General features: G+C 42.9%; 1 protein-coding gene across 15 annotated transcripts in view; it reads right to left on the minus strand.

Moving 5' to 3' along the window:
* EVI5 (ecotropic viral integration site 5) overlaps positions 1-18,022 on the minus strand; it is a 128,689-nt gene that overhangs the window by 106,419 nt on the left and 4,248 nt on the right. For 3 of the 15 annotated variants that reach the window (XM_065555552.1, XM_005298136.4, XM_024105894.3), the window contains exon 2: positions 9-88. The exons of 11 other annotated variants lie outside the window; for them this stretch is intronic. The gene's annotated coding sequence lies outside the window, so the exon portion shown is untranslated. Of the gene's footprint in view, positions 1-8; positions 89-14,580; positions 14,663-18,022 lie in introns of all 15 variants that reach the window. One more of the 15 variants, XM_065555555.1, reaches the window with a different exon arrangement.

An 18,022-nucleotide genomic window follows, 5' to 3' on the forward strand; every position in this document is an offset into this window, starting at 1 on the left:
TTACTTACAGTTAAACTGAGGGGGGAAAAGTTGCTAAAGTAAAATGCAAAGCTGCCTTGCCATCTTCCTCTTTCAATTAGACTTCAAACTGCAAGAAAAGCAAATTACAATTTCTTCTGAACTACAACGTTACTATTCAGTGATCAAGTAAATTCAGTGCTTTCACAGCAAGTTAAAGTGCATGTCTAAAAATTCCAAAGTTATTTCGTGTCAGCCTCAAACCTTTTACTTGCTTTGCAAGTCAAACATTACATTAAAAGCTTTGAGATTTCAGCCACAGGAATCCTGTCTAGCCCAAAAACACAAAATCAAGTCAATATGCTAGAACTTATGAACTTCATTTTGTTGTCAGTTGGGCTAGCATTAAAAGGAATCTTGCATGTAAACAGTGGTCTACTAAATGAGCATATTTCATTGCAAAAGTTCACTAGTTGCAGAAATTGCTGAACTCAAGAGTACAGTCTAGTGGTTAGAGAACTGAACAGGAAAACTAAAGACCTGCGTTCAATGCTCAACTTTTGACTGCAGCTTTGGACAAGTCGCTTAACTTTGCTGTACCTCAGTTTATCCTCGTTTTACAGATGGCTAATGTTTACCCAGCTTTTGTAAGACAGAGATCCTGATATGAAAGGTGAAGAGCAACAAAACTCTTACAGAACACACAAAACTAGGCAAACGAGTTTATGAAAACAGCATAATGCAGCCCATGATTTCTCCAGATTACCCTTTTTACCATCTTCCCATGCATTCTGCAGCAATTAAACACTTAGTATCTTAAGGCTCACAAGTATAAATAAATGGTATCATTCCAGCAATTGATTTTTATTAATTTACAGTGTCTACTAACAGGACTTGCAAAGAACATTACTAGCAAAATATACAAATTAGAAAACATTGATGCTCAAAGTAGTTTAGAATTGGCAGCATAGAATTAAAATTTTATTTTAATTCCAGATTCATTTTCACAAGGATATTATTGTACTTATCTACATCAATTAAATCAAAAATAGCTTTATCTATTTGGACCCTAGAGGCTCCACCTAGTGAAGCAGAGTTAAACTGCATTCTGTTAATGCTTTATTACTTGAATCAACACCAGACACAAATAGTAGTTGAATTCATTCTCTGAACTTTAAAACTGGACCCTCTTGTAGGGCTTTGTCAGCACTAATTTTAGGTCCATATTTAGGCTTACAAAATCAAAATAGCTAATGGAATTGTAAGAATCTTCTGCACTATTATCAGGTTTCCATTTTCCCTTTTCTTCTGTGCTTTTATGTATTTATCTCATGTAATAGCCTATAAATGGAAACATATTCAAGGAAGGTTTTTATTGCTTACTGTTTTGCCATTTCACCTCACTGAAAACTCATTAAAGATCATATGTAAGAAAAGCATTTAATAACAAAACCAAGGCCTTATATATAGCTTTTAATATCTGTAGCAAAACATGAGAACAAGAACGATAGCATGGATGTGAACTTAAAATATTGCTTTCCCCTATGGAAGAAACAAACTAGTCAGCCCTGGAGTCATGGAAAAATGGTTTCAAGTGATATTTTGGAGATCTTAGCCCAGTATGGAAATGGGTATCTGTCACAACCCATATCACACTGCCGAAGCTGTGCTTACTACTCAAGGCTTAGAAATCACGCAGAAGGAACAGGCAGCATGTAAAAGAGCATGCTAAGTGCCTGCCAGATAATGGCTAGCTCACATAGTGAGGTGACTTTTCATTCAGTAAGTGTAACATGATCATCAACAAGAAATGAGATTAAAAAAGAGAAAAATCAACAAATATTCTTTTGTGGCAGTAGGACGCCAAGAAAAGGCATATGCCTGGCATTTTTTTTTAAGTCCTAGAGAGGGTGAATGGAACTGCCTCCCTAGTCTTTTTTTAAAGGAAAAATGGTCCGGAGGAGAAAAGTGGTTCCTTCATATATACCCTACTGTTGCCCCTCCAGGAAAACTCATTAATAGGTCTGTGGCCCATGTATGGTATGAGTGTATCCTGCAGTTTAATTTTATATTTTCCTTCAGTCATATTTCAAAGGCTATAGCCAATATATTATTCTCATCTTTTCTCTTCCTTCTTGCTTGCCCTTCTTTGGACCTGCCAGTCTGAGGTTATATCTCTGGATGGCAAAGGAGCCAAAATGGGAGTCCAATGTAGAGTGGATGCAGGAAACAAGAATTGCACACTCTTCAAGTAATCCATCTAGGTAGGTTCTTATGTTGGACCTTTTGCTATGTATCTGAGCATCTAAGGTTTGAGCTTACCCTCCATCTACTCCTGGGGGAATTCTGTGCCACTGTGCAGGTGCAGAATTCATGACTCCCACAGATTTCTTTGCTTCCCTGCAGAAAAGTGACTCTCTGACAGGGAAACAAAGGGAAGCTGCAAGAGCAGTCACGCACCATTTCCTAGCTGCACAGGTACATTGTTTCAGGCACCCGGAGCAGCCAGTGGAAAGGTAAATCACCACAGCCAGTGGCTCCTACCCTGAGCCGGGATCAGCTGCTAATTCTGGCTGGGCTGAAGGGAGAGGATGGGACTTCCTCCCCTGCAACGAGTGGCTGGGGCTGTGTCAGAACCACCCCCAGAAACCTCCCACAGCTGCAGGAAGCTCAGCATCCTCCCCTGCTTCCTGAACCCATCACTCCTCAACTGCAGGGGAAGAGGTCACTGTATAGGGAGTTGCTCCCTCATCCACCCAACTCCCATGCATCTGGATCTCCCATAGCCAGATGCCCCCCACCAAGCCTCACCCCATACACTCAGAACCCCCCCCCCAAGAACCTCCATATCTGAACCCCACCCCACAGAACCTCAAACCCTACATCTGAAGCCTCCCTGCACCCAGACCCCCTGCCTCTGGATGCCCACTCCTGCACCCAGACCACCCCCACTGAGCTCCCTGCACTCAAACCCCCACCCTGCCAAGCCCCACCCCACTGCACCACTCTGAGCTCCAACATCCAGACCTCCACACCACTGACCCCCAACTAGCTGCACCCAGACCTCCACCCCACCAAGCCCCACTCCCCCAGCACCCAGACCCCCCCCCGAGACTCCCTCCACACACAGACCCCTCCGCTGAGCCCCAACCACCTTCACCTGAAAACCCCTGCAGAGTCCCATTGCCTCTGCAACTGGAACCCACCCCCAACAAGCCTCTGTGCATCCAGATCCCCACACACCTATACCCCCCCCCCCACTGAGCTGCCTGCACCCAGATTGTCCCACACAGAATCCTCTCACCCCACACCTGGATCCCCCCATACTGAGCCCCTCCACACTTGGATCCTGCCTACCCTACACCTGGTACAGATGGGCAAAGCTCCAGGGTTTTTCGGGGGCAGGCCCAGGCCTTGTGCTGTGTCAGGGTCAGGTGCAGCCTCACCACTAGAGTCAGTGTCCCAAGGGTGGGGGGGGGTTAGGGAGGCTGCAGGGTGATTTTGTGGAGCTAGTGGCCTGTGCTCCCCACTGCCATGCTGGAGCCTCTGCATTTATTTATTGACCAATAAAACTTGTAGAATTTATAATTTTTTTGGCACAATTTTTAATTTTTTTGGAGCAGAATGTCCTCAGAAGTATCTATCTTAGAGATCAACCAACTCCTAGGGAACTGAAGTGTGGTTTAGAGGAAATGTGGGTGTTCTTGAAGTAAAAGATCAGAACTAAAGGTTCAACACTGGAAGGGAAATATTGGCTAGGCTACCTATCAACAGGAAATAAGTCTGAGCTTTGCTAACTGTATCACTCAGTAGGAGATAGGCTCCTTAGTTCTGAAATTCCTGCAGCTTGTTCTGGAGAAACTTGTTATCAAGACCTCCAAGGGAAAGATTCTCTTAAAAAAAAAAAAAAAAAAAAAAAAAAGTCAAAGCCTGTATACTGAGCTCTGGTCTACACTACGGGTTTAGGTCGACTTTAGCAGCGTTAAATCGAATTAAGCCTGGTGTTTGCTGGCATGCAGACAACATCCATTCCTTATATGTTTGTTATCCTCTTTGTTATCCTCAGGAGAGTGATATCATTCACCTGGTTGAAATGGGGTGATATCATTCACCTGGTTGAAATGGGGTGATTTTATTAAGGGGACATTCAGAGGTGCCCGTTCCTGCTCTTCTGAACAGAAATGTTCCCCGCTGTTAACCACGCGGTGGGGGGAGGGGTGAAGTGATCATCCCAGAGAATCGGGTGTGTATGGGGGGTGTGGTTTACTTGGGTTTGTGCTGCATGTTAACCCAGAAACCGCAGCCCCTCCTTTTACATTGAAAACCCATTTTAAATGGCCAACCCAATTCATCCTTGATATGGGAAATGAGGGCGCTGCTGTTTGAAACCATTCCCACATATTAAGAAGGTTAAAAAAGCCAAAACACTGTAGCTTACCATGGCTGCCTGCAAGCCGAAATCTGTTGCCTGGCACTGCGTGAGTGATCTCTCATACCAAACCAGCAGGCAGAGGAAAAATGCGACCTTGTAACGAAAGAGTGTACCCATTGTTCTCTAAAATGTGGCTTTTTTGAACCACCTCTCCCTTCTCCTCCACCAGCTGCAAATGTTTCTCCTTCGCAGAGGCTAGTGAACATTAGAAAGAGAAAAAGGAGGACGCGGGACGATATGTTCACGGAGCTCCAGATGTCCTCCCACGCTGATAGAGCACAGCAGAATGCGTGGAGGCAGTCAATGTCAGACATGAGAAAAGCACAATATGAACGAGAGGAGAGGTGGCGGGCTGAATGGCGGGATGAAAAGAGCAAGTGGCGGGCTGAAGATGATAGGTGGCGTCAGCTTGCAGACAGAAGGCAAGAGTCAATGCTCCGTCTGCTGGAGCATCAAACTGATATGCTCCAGCGTATGGTTGAGCTGCAGGAAAGGCAGCAGGAGCAGAGACCGCCGCTACAGCCCCTGTGTAACCAACAGCCCTCCTCCCCAAGTTCCATAGCCTCCTCACCCAGACGCCCAAGAACACGGTGGGGTGGCCTCCGGCCACCCAGTCACTCCACCCCAGACGATTGCCTAAGCATCAGAAGGCTGGCCTTCAATAAGAGTTAAAGTTTTAAAATGCAGTGTGTCCTTTTCCATCCCTCCTCCCCCACCCATCCCAGGCTACCTTGGCAATTATCCCCCTACTTGTGTGAGGAATTAATAAAGAATGCATGAATGTGAAATAACAATGACTTTATTGCCTCTGCAAGTGGTGCTTGAAGTGGGGAGGGCAGGGTGGGGTGGTTGGTTTACAGGGAAGTAGAGTGAACCGGGTCGGCGGGGGGGGGGGTGGAGGGTTCATCAAGGAGAAACAAACAGAAGTTTCACACAGTAGCCTGGCCAGTCACAAAACTCGTTTTCCAAGCTTCTCTGATGCGCACCGCGCCCTGCTGTGCTCCTCTAACCGCCCTGGTGTCTGGCTGCGCGTAATCAGCGGCCAGGCGAGTTGCCTCAACCTCCCACCCCGCCATAAATGTCTCCCCCTTACTCTCACAGATATTGTGGAGCGCACAGCAAGCAGCAATAACAATGGGGATATTCTTTTCGCTGAGGTCTGAGCGAGTCAGTAAGCTGCGCCAGCGCGCTTTTAAACGTCCAAATGCACATTCCACCACCATTCGGCACTTGCTCAGCCTATATAGTTGAACAGGTCCTGACTCCTGTCCAGGCTGCCTGTGTACGGCTTCATGAGCCATGGCATTAAGAGGTAGGCTGGGTCCCCAAGGATCACGATAGGCATTTCAACATCCCCAACGGTTACTTTCTGGTCCGGGAAGAAAGTCCCTTCCTCCAGCTTTCGAAACAGACCAGAGTGCCTGAAGACGCGAGCATCATGTACCTTTCCCGGCCATCCCACGTTGATGTTGGTGAAACGTCCCTTGTGATCCACCAGGGCTTGCAGCAGCATTGAAAAGTACCCCTTGCGGTTTATGTACTCGGTGGCTTGGTGCTCCGGTGCCAAGATAGGGATATGGGTTCCGTCTATGGCCCCACCACAGTTTGGGAATCCCATTTCAGCAAAACCATCCACTATTGCCTGCACGTTGCCCAGAGTCACTACCCTTGATATCACCAGGTCTTTCATTGCCCTGGCAACTTGGATCACAGCAGCCCCCACCGTAGATTTGCCCACTCCAAATTGATTCCCGACTGACCGGTAGCTGTCTCGCATTGCAAGCTTCCACAGGGCTATCGCCACTCGCTTCTCAACTGTGAGGGCTGCTCTCATCCCGGTATTCTGGCGTTTCAGGGCAGGGGAAAGCAAGTCACAAAGTTCCATGAAAGTGCCCTTACGCATGCGAAAGTTTCGCAGGCACTGGGAATCGTCCCATACCTGCAGCACGATGCGGTCCCACCAGTCTGTGCTTGTTTCCCGGGCCCAGAATCGGCGTTCCACGCCATGAACCTGCCCCAGTGACACCATGATTTCCACATTGCTGGGGCCTGTGCCTTGTGAGAGGTCTATGTCCATGTCAATTTCCTCATCACTCTCTTCGCCGCGCTGCAATCGCCTCCTCGGCTGGTCTGGGTTTCGCCTTGGCATGTCCTGGCTCTGCATATACTCCAGGACAATGCGCGTGGTGTTCATAGTGCTCATAATTGCCGCAGTGATCTGAGCGGGCTCCATGATCCCAGTGCTAGCTATGGCGCCTGGTCTGAAAAAAGGTGCGAAACTAGTATCTGACGGACCAGGGGAAGGAAGGAGGGCGGGAGGGAGGGTGGGCCGAGTGACGACATGGCGTACAGGTACAGGGAATTAAAATCAAGAAAGGTGGCTGTGCATCAGGGAGAAACACAAACAACTGTCACACAGAATGGTCCCCCCAAAGATTAAACTGACAACCCTGGGTTTAGCAGGCCGTTGATTTGATGGAGGGGGGGGGAGCAAATGAATACAGAACAAATCTATTTTTTACATCTTAAGACGACGGTGCAGCGTGACTGATAGCCCTCGGCATCTTCTGGGTGCTTGGCAGCAAATACTGGGCGCTTGGCAGTTAGTGTACTACGATGGCCTTCAGGCCTATTGCACGATCTGCTGCTCAGGGAAGATTCTGCTAATGTGCGATGATCCAACTTGTAATAGGACGGTTACCAGTCGTAATACACCATCTACTGCCAAAAGGCAAGGGGCTGGTGCAATGCAGCCCTATGGCTGCCAGCCCCACAGCTGCCAGCACCCAGATCGCCGATGAAGGCTACCAGTCTACTGCACCGTCTACCGCCAAAAGGCAGTTAGCTGCTGCTGATGTGTAGCAATGCAGTCCCACGTCTGCCGGCACCCAGATGACATATGGTGATGGTGAGCTGAGCGGGCTCCATGCTTGCCGTGGTATGTTGTCTGCACAGGTAACCCAGGTAAAAAGGCGCGAATCTATTGTCTACCGTTGCTGTGACGGAGGGGGAGGGGCCTGACGACATGTACCCAGAACCTCCCGCGACACTGTTTTGCATCATCCGGGCATTGGGATCTCAACCCAGAATTCCAATGGGCGTCGGAGACTGCGGGAACTGTGGGATAGCTACCCATAGTGCAATGCTCTGGAAGTCGACGCTAGCCTCGGTACTGTGGACGCGGTCCGCCGACTAGAGCACTTAGAGCATTTTATGTGGGGACACACACAATTGGCTGTATACAACCAATTTCTATAAAACCGGCTTCTATAAATTCGAACTAATTTCATAGTGTAGACATACCCTAACTTGAGTCAAATGCTGGGAATCTGTGACCTGAAGAAGATCATAGAATCAGACTTTAAGGTCAGAAGAGACCATTATGATAGTCTAGTCTGACCTCCTGCACAACGCAGGCCACAGAATCTCACCCACCCATTCCTGTATCAAACCCCTAACCTATGTCTGAGCTACTGAAGTCCTAAAATCGTGGTTTAAAGACTTCAAGGGGCAGAGAATCCTCCTGCAGGTGACCCTTGCCCCACACTGCAGAGGAAGGCGAAAACCCCCCAGGGCCTCTGCCAATCTGCTCTGGAGGAAAATTCCTTCCAGAGCCCAAATATGGCTAAACCCTGAGCATGTGGGCTCACCAGCCAGACACCCAGGAAAGAATTCTCTTTAGTAACTCAGATCCCACCCCATCTAACATCCCATCACAGGCCATTGGGCATATTTACTGCTAATAGTCAAAGATCAATTAATTGACAAAATTAGGCTATCCCATCATACCATCCCTTCCATAAACTTATCAAGCTTAGTCTTGAAGCCAGATACGTCTTTTGCCCCCACTGCTCCCCTTGGAAGGCTGTTCCAGAACTTCACTCCTCTGATGGTTAGAAACTTTCATCTAATTACAAGTCTAAACTTCCTGACGGCCAGTTTATATCCATGGATATAAGATCCCTGTGTAAGCTCAAAAGCTCATCTTTCACCAACAGAAGATGGTCTAAATGAAAGATATTACCTCTCCGCTCTTGTCTCAGGAATGTGCCTGTCAGGTTAAGCTGCTAAAGCACACAAGCTCACTTGTATAACTTGTCATTATGTGACTTTATTGCTGGATTTGAGCCTCATTTTATGTCTAATATTGAGAGGGAAGATTTGCTGAATACCATGAGGCAGCAGGAGATGGCTATTTGAGGTCTTACCCAAATTGGAGGAATATATGGTTTTTACCCACCCTAACAAGGTGTTCAGAAGCTCTCCTACAGAGTGCTATGAATCCCCCTACTTTCATAAGCAAGACTCGTTCAAAAAAATGTGAGCAGATCCTGCCAAGCCCCACAAGGTCTCCAAAGGCAGAAGTATCAAGATGGGGGTAGTAGGGCACATATGGGAACAGTGAGGTCCTAATTTAAGCTTGAGAATAGGTTCAAACTGGTTTACTTTAACTGGTCTGTCCACCTCCAATTCAGAGGACTTGGGGAAAAATCAAAAACCTATGTTCCTTTATTTAAAGATCAGCTTTAAGAAACCAAATCTGCTTCAATATCAGTGTTTGGGTAGCACCTTTCATACAAACAGATATGCTAAATGGAGTTTTGAAGGCTTTTAAACATATATGCATGTATCATACAGATTGCAAGAGAGCATAGAGGATGCTCTCTTGCAGTGAAGGCATAAATTATTGCTGCTTCAGTTTATATACACAGCATTATTATAAAGATGAATAAATGTACCTCACGGGTTGTTGTAGGAACTGATTAGTTTGTCAAAGGCTTTGAACGGCTTTAAAAATGCTAAATATTGCAATTCCTCCAAATAGAAATGTAGACAGAACCAGGTTGATCTTAAGGAAAAGTACAGCTAATATGATCACTATAGAGAGACAGTCTTGCAATGCCACTGAGTAATATTTCCCATGCAAACAAACATTAAAAACATCTTGGCTTGGAATGATGTACTGCAAGTGCCTGAATGAAGAACAAGAGGAAAGATGTAATCAGCTTTTTGGGGGAAGACAAAGTTAAGTAGTTGGGAGGAGATCAGTCTCATCCACTTAAAGTCAAAAGAAAATAAAGCCAAAATTACATCAATACAGTCCAAAGATCCAAACTGGGGGCAAGAAGAATCCTAATTTTACTCCAATAGTTATGGAATTCTCCACTTCTACAACCATTCATAAATAGCATTTAAAGGAAAGTTTAGCCCTTGATAACCCTGTTCCTGCCATTTCCTATCGCCCTACCTTCAATTAAAAATTAAACAAAATCCCAAAGCATGCAATAAAATTGTCAGTTTGTCACTTTATTTGTCTGCCAAAAGGGAGAGATCATCCCTTCCACTATTTCTGTCTTAGATTGTATGCCCCTCCCCTTGTATTTGTGTTTATCCTAATTATGGTCTTTGCACACTTGTACTATAAATGTTTTATAAATTTGCTGAATTATAGAACTTTGGCAAAAAATAAGAACAGAATCCAATTATTTTTAAACTAGATTAGAGAGTGAGGTTGGAGTGGTGTTAAGTATACTTCAGTTTTTATGACTGAGCAAGACTTCCAGTTTCATCCCCTTCTCACCCCACCTTAACAGATATGGTAACTAGGCTCAGAGAAGGCACACAACAATCACTTTTCTGGCAGAGCTGGGAGTAAAACCCAGGTCTCTACCTTGACAGAATCAAGTCTCATCCACTTAGCCATACTGTTCCCAGAAAGATTAGGTTTTGCTATCCTTTTTAAAAAAAAAAAAAAAAAAGGGAGATACTTCTGCGTAGCCTCCACTATAAAGAACTGAGACACAGATTAATGGCAGTCTTGTATTAAATATATTAAGAACATATTCCCATAGCATCGAAGATCCCTAGTCATGGACCAGGATCTCTTTGTGTAGGTAGTGTCCAAACAGAAAAACAGCATATAGTCCCCCTTAAAATAAAAGGAAACACCCATTTTAGGTGTCCTTTAACAGATCCTAATTCCCACACACCAGATCCACCACTTTCATTGCAAGACTCAGACCTCATACTTACCTATGGGAAAACACACCATACACATGTCTAACAGACATGTATGTTAATGCTGCTGAAGTCAGAGTTAAGGTTTTGCAATCTAGTATAAGCATGAGGAAAGTGCCATATGTACATCTCTACCTGGATATAACACTGTCCTCGGGAGCACACACACACACACACACACACAAAAAAAATCTTACCGCGTTATAGGTGAAACCGTGTTATATTGAACTTGCTTTGATCCACCGCAGTGCGCAGCCCCACCCCCCCCAGAGTGCTGCTTTACCGTGTTATATCCGAATTTGTGTTATATCGGGTCGCGTTATGTCTGGGTAGAGGTGTATCGTATTGTTACTGTTTGTAACAAAGGTGAATGGGACTTTATAGAAGGGCAGAATCTGCCAGTGAAAGTGATGAATGTGATGTATGGGAATTAAGGTATGTTAAAGGATGATAAAATAGAGGAAATGTCCAGTTAAGGGAAGGATTTGTATGGATGGACACCCACCCAAACAACCATAACTAGTTTTAATGAACTTTCTTTGGGGAAATATACATTTCCTTTAAGTATCTGAAAACTGCTGTCTTCCTCAGTATGAAATCCTTTCAGTCAGTTTAAAGATGGCTTTAAAAGTCCTGATGTTAGTAGGTCATGTTACTAAGTTTGAGGTTTTTGGAAGTCTGATATCAGAGTGATGGATGTGATATTACAATGTCTGCAGAATACAATTTGCTTTTCACTAATGAGATGCAGTAACAAGGTTTTCATAGTAATCATTTAATGCGATTGTCTCTATATTACAATTCCATATAATCATCAGCCACTGTTACAAAAGAAACTGGGGAATTACTAGCATAGTATATCAGCTATTGGTGTGACATATCTGCATGCTTTTTTAGTTCATAAAACAATTCCAATTCTGAGTGTTCTCATCAACTACTACAAAATTCTGTATATATTTAACCAGGACGTAAAAGATATATTATAACCACCACTATGCATCATGTGTATCTGCGGATAAGTTATACTGGGTAATGTGTATTTTAATTTAGATCAGCTCAAGTTATATAATACCATCGGTTAATTGCAATTGTTTTATTACACATATAATATGGGGTATTGAGTTGAGGTTCTTTTAGTTTCTAATAAAGGAATCTAGAGAGGTAACAGCATAGTGAAGGTTTAAGTAAAGCACGACCTTCAGGCTGATAGCATAAAAATGGGCTATACCTGGAACCAGTTAGAGCAAATGGCCCAGGATAGAGGACTCTGGAGATCTGTGGTTGGCGGCCCATATCCCGATTGGGGTGACGGGCATGAGTGAGTGAGTGAGTGAATACTAAAGGGAGACCAACACCTCAGATTACATATGATTACATGAAAGTTTTTTCCATTAACATTTCTGGATTGTGTATTATTCTTTACATAAAATCCAGAGAACCGCTTATGGCTGCACTTAACAAGTTGGCCATATTTTCCCATTTGTTAAACAGAGGGTATTCATTTAACAGGTTTATTCTTAGACTTATCGTATAAATCAGAGGGGAGGACTTTCAATCTTTACCACTAACAGATATTTACAAAAATATAGTCTCTTCCCACTTTTCACTCAACCACTAACTTCCACAATGCTGCTTCTAGTCAATTTATTTTTGGGACGGACACAAGAATAGCTACTAAGGAAATCAAGAATGCAGCAAGACATTGTCAAAAAGTCATAGCAAGACTTACTTATAAGCCTTAATTGTGTACTGTACAAATGGGAAAATAGCACCAAATCACACATGTTGATGTTCTAAGAAAGCTTCATTAAACCAGAATTAAGATGGAGCATAACAGTAATTTGAGGGTGAAAATTCTTATCAAAACAAGCATTAGTAAACCAGGAATTCTGCTGGTAAGTTTAAAAAACCCCTCAAAGGTTTGGCAATATGGAAACACCGTTAAAGCATCCAAACAGCTTAGTTGTACTTATAAACTTAATAATTACAGGGAAACTGAATCTTTACCATACTTAGTCTACATAACACAATCCATAGGCTGAAATCAAAACTCTTACTACCCTACTGCTAAAGTGTGTATGTTTCTACTTCAAAAGGTAGTAGAATTCACTCTACTATCTAGTGGAAAGCCAGTTTATTCACTAAGAGCAGCACCGATTTCAAATATAGGTTAGGCATCAGTAGCCTGACCACAGTGCAGGTTGACGTATGTTCACACCTTTGGTCTTTTTGTAATGCACTAGAATTTAAATTTTACCTGTTACTACATTTACAATATTCATGACCTATCTCCACAAGCCTGCTTTGAGGTTAGTACAACACCTGTGTTACTGTATAAAAAAATCTTACTCTGGTCCCACTGAAGTCCATGACCAAGTTCCCATAAATTCAAATAGGAGCAGAGCACCTAATGAAGGAAATTAATGTTTTGGCCATTTGACTAAGTGAACAATGAAGACTGTGGCTTCATTAAAAACCAGAGGCCTACTCATATTCCAACAACACTTATAAAAATGAATATTTCAGAGTCATTTGGCCAGTGCATTTTGTGTACTCATTTTGGAATAAGAATTTATTCCATCTATTCTAGGAATCTACAAAAAGAGTCATTAGTGGAGAATAGCAAGAAAGATCTCAGGGAGACAAAGCTGATTTATGCTACTTTTGGCATAGAGTTGACAAAAGTTACTTAAGCAAAGCCCCAATATCCAGTCCACATAGCCTACAAATTCTCCAATACAAAACTAAATTTGCATAATCTATAGGAGATTGCCAAAAGACTGCTATGTCTTATTTGTTTTCCAGAGCTAAAAAAAGGATCATGGCTTCCCACATTCCTAAAACTAAAGTAACATGAGGAAGAACATTAGAACTATTTTTTTTTAAAGTCAAATTTGCAAAATTTAAAATTCAAGTTACTTAATTCTGGATTTCCATTCCTCAGAGTACTCTTATTCAAGTAGCCCTATCATTCTCTATATATCCTCCAGGGAAGGTAGATGTCTTTAACAAGCAACACAACTTGAACACCATCACGCATCAAATTCAATATGTTTTACTAACAAAGATCATATTAAGCTACTTCTGCCATGCCATCTTGATACAAGAGCCTTTCCACAACCTGAGACAATAGCAATCCATTTTTAAAAGACTTATCCCTATACACTGAAGAAAAATTATGCAGCAAATATAATTACATTCATCTGGTATTTATGCTATGCTATTTTAGAACACTTAGAATAACTGATCAAACATCTATTAGGACATTGCCAAATGAGTATCAAATTATCACCCTGATTCACACACTGCCATCAGACATTGTCAGTAGGCCATATTAAAAATACTCAGGAGTCTTAAAAATTCATATGAATTTAAACTCTGGTCATTTCATTTTAGACTCACTAGCAGATCTTGTGGTAGAGTCCATTGTATTTAACCATTATCAAAATACTTCCATTCACTTTTCTGAAAGTTTCCACTGTGCAAATAAGATACAGGCAACAAAAAGATTAATTGAGAAAAATACAGGTTTTAATAAGGAAAGCTATCAGAGATGGCTCACGTGCACTGGGCAAGCAGAAATGTTCACAACTTATGTGATGTCTTGATTGCTTTCCAAATTAAAACCAGTTTGCACAGATTGGGAACTATTACATAGATTAAATAACTTCACTGGAATCAGTCTGTGGCAGAGCCAGAAACAGTATGCAGAATGGAATTGCTTCCTAGTCTGATGCCTTAACCACAAAAGTATCCCCAGTGGAAAGGACTATAACAAAAGATCACACAAAGTGGTTAGATTTTAAAGAGGAATGAATAGTCAACATTTGCAGCCATGCAAACCAAAATAATATAAGGGTATTCAAACCTGATTAGGAACATAACATGATCAGCTGCAAGGACCAGGAAGAAACACCCCCCTTTTATATGGAGGCTAGGCACAAGAAGATAGGCACTTCATAAGATCCCCTCTGAAATATCAGGTAGAGACCACTGCTAAAGAACCCTGTGTGAGCAAACTGTCTGTTCCAGTATAGTATTTGTTAAGTTTTCCTGGATGGAACACTTCAAAAACACTTAAGTACTTAGGCAGTTTATACAAGCTGGACATCCAAGTAACGTCATGGCTCAAACACATTGACAAAAAATTTTACAGTGAGGCTGTAACTTACATGAGAGCAGGTTTAGACAGGAGGAAAAAAAAAATTCCTCACAATATCAGCTTGACACTGGAACCACTGCTGAGAGCAGCCACTGAAACATCAAGGAAAACTTTTTAAAGACATTAGGTAACAATTATATAAGTAATTACCTAGGCTAAACATTAGACTTCACCTAAAATGTCCCTTCTCCCTTCCAGTTCTAGCTTCTGGAAATGAAATTGTATTTCATATGCATATGTAATACAGACAACACCAGACAGCATGGATTTATCAAGAACAAGTAGTGTCAAACCAACCTGATCGCTTTCTTTGACAGGGTAACAAGCCTTATGGATAAAGGGGAAGCAGTAGATGTGGTATATCTTGACTTTAGTAAGGCTTTTGATACGGTCTCGCATGACCTTCTCATAAACAAACTACGGAAATACAACCTAGATGGAGCTACGATAAGGTGAGTGCATAACTGGTTGGAAAATCGTTCCCAGAGAGTAGTTATCAGTGGTTCACAGTCATGCTGGAAGGGCATAACGAGTGGGGTCCTGCAGGGATCAGTTCTGGGTCCGGTTCTGTTCAATGTCTTAATCAATGATTTAGATAATGGCATAGAGCAGTGCTTCTCAAAGCCAGTCCACCACCTGTGCAGGGAAAGCCCCTGGCGGTCCAGTCTGGTTTGTTTATCTGTCGCGTCCGCAGGTTCGGCCGATCGCGGCTCCCACTGGCGTGGTTTGCCGCTCCAGGCCAATGGGCGCTGCGGGAAGTGGCGGCCAGCACATCCCTCGGCCCGCGCCACTTCCCGCAACCCCCATTGGCCTGGAGCGGCGAACCGTGGCCAGTGGGAGCTGCGATCGGCCGAACCTGCGGACGTGGCAGGTAAACAAACCAGACCGAACCGCCAGGGGCTTTCCCTGCACAGGTGGTGGACTGGCTTTGAGAAGCACTGGCATAAAGAGTACAGTTATGAAGTCTGTGGTTGATACCAAGCTGGGAGGGGTTGCAAGTGCTTTGGAGAATAGGATTAAAATTGGAAAATGATCTGGACAAACTGGAGAAATGGTCTGAAGTAAACAGAATGAAATTCAAAGAGAACAAATGCAAAGTACTCCACTTAGGAAGGAACAATCCGTTGCACACGTACAAAATGGGAAATGACTGCCTAGGAAGGAGTACTGTGGAAAGGGATCTGGGGTCATAGTGGATCACAAGCTAAATATGAGTCAACAGTGTAACAGTTGCAAAAAAAGCAAACATCATTCTGCGATGTATTAGCAGGGGTATTGTAAGCAAGACACGAGAAGTAATTCTTCCGCTCTACTCTGCGCTTATTCGGCCTCAACTGGAGTATTGTGTCATTCTGGGCGCCACATTTCAGAAAGATGTAGACAAATTGGAGAAAGTCCAGAGAAGAGCAACAAAAATTATTAAAGGTCTAGAAAACATGACCTATGAGGAAAGATTTAAAAAAATGGGTTTGTTTAAACTGGAGAAGAGAAGACAGAGGGGACATGGTAACAGTTTTCAAGTACATAAAAGGTTGTTACAAGGAGGAGGGAGAAAAATTGTTCTTCTTAACCTCCGAGGATAGGACAAGAAGCAATGGTCTTAAAATTGCAGCAAGAGCGGTTTAGGTTGGACATTAGGAAAAACTTCCTAACTGTCATAGTGGTTAAGCACTGAAATAAATTGCCTAGAGAGGTGGTGGAATCTCCATCATTGGGGATTTTTAAGAGCAGGTTGGACAAACACCTGTCAGGGATGGTCTAGATAGTACTTAGTCCTGCCATGAGTGCAGGGAACTGGACTAGATGACCTCTCGAGGTCCCTTCCAGTTCTATGATTCTATGATTCACTCAAGAATCCCTATTCATTGTGCCAATCACTTTAGTCTCAACTTCCATTACCCCTTTTATTCCATTTAGCGTTCTTCCAAAAAGGCAGCAAGGTTAGCATTATTTTGTGTTGTAGCCAACATCCACAAGAGCCTGTGATGAAACCATACTAGTTTTCCCAACATCAACTAAACCACAATTTACAACCAGTAAACCTATAAATAGGTAAGAAATGCATTAGTGTGCCATCTATAAGCCAGTGTGCTACATGTTCTTGGTTCTTGAACAATAGCCTAACAATTAAATTTTTCATTGCTATTTACTTCAGGAAAAGTTGAGACCGTGCTATTCATCTTGGATATGTTGTACATAACAGATATTGTTTTACCAGGCCTTCAAGAAGTAGGTGAATTAGAGTGGAATCAGGAGAGAGATTTATTATAGGCTATTTCAGTAAGGAGGGGTTATAATTTATTAATTTAAGATTTGTTATTCTTAAGTGTACATGTGCCCAGAGTGCTGGATGCAAGAGCATTAAAAACATGCATTTTAAATGTGAAACGTCTAAGAAAAAAAAAATCTCTATATAAAATCTGAATGTCTATTATCAATTAGTAAACTAAAGAAACAAGTACAGAACACCCATTTTACAATTGAAGACTATAAAATGGGAAGGAAGTAGAGAACAAGCAACATGTAATAAAAATTGAGTTAAAAACTGATTTAAATAAGATTGTTTTGAACTTCTTTAAATCCTGACTTTATATCTCTGCACTAGCAGGACAGAATCTCACTTCCTGGTGAGGGAGGCTTTTCAGGGAAAAATCCCCTTGTAGGAGGGTTTCCTTCCAGTTTCATTTTGCTACCAGTCTATTTACAACTATTGTTAATTGGATGATGACTGTAAGCAACTGATACATTTACTACTTAACACAAAGTCAGTCACTACTTTTGTCTCTTCTCTATTCCTCTGGACCACAGGCATCTTTTCCCTTGCATCTTCCCTCCTCCTCTCTACACTTCCCCCATTTCAACCTTTCAATTTTCCCCATCACTGTCTGCTTCCGGCTCAAACACATTAAGATTTCCAACACCAGGCAGCAGAGTCTCATGCTACCTAGTCCCCTGTTCACGTCCCTCCAACTCCACTGGCTCCATCATACCTCCTTCCAGATTCCTCCCCCTCTACATTTCCCCTAACAACCCATACTTGAGGCCGTAGTCTTGAAAAAACAATCTGTAAAAGCACAACCACAGAGAGCAGACAGGAGAAAGGGAAAATAAAAGACGGCACTTTAAGAGACATTCCTTGACAGAGCATTTCTCCAGCACACCCCAATAGATTAGTGAATGAAATCCCAGACTGTCTTTATTCTAGCCCAAATCTTCTCCTCCCTATCTGCACCCCCCATCAACAGATATGTCACAAAGAAAAATAGTCAACTTTCAAAGTGGCCTTAAGCAGTATATAGTCCTTACATTTTCTAGTTCATTCTTGAATAATGATTCCTGGATAAACTCAACAGGCCAAACATTTTCCTCTTTTCCTTCTCACACCCTCTCAACATTCCATTGGCTCAGTTTAATAACCCTGTTTTACTGAGGTCTATGAACCCCTTCCCACA

Source organism: Chrysemys picta, chromosome 8, assembly GCF_011386835.1.
Source record: "Chrysemys picta bellii isolate R12L10 chromosome 8, ASM1138683v2, whole genome shotgun sequence".
Lineage (NCBI taxonomy): Eukaryota > Metazoa > Chordata > Testudines > Emydidae > Chrysemys > Chrysemys picta.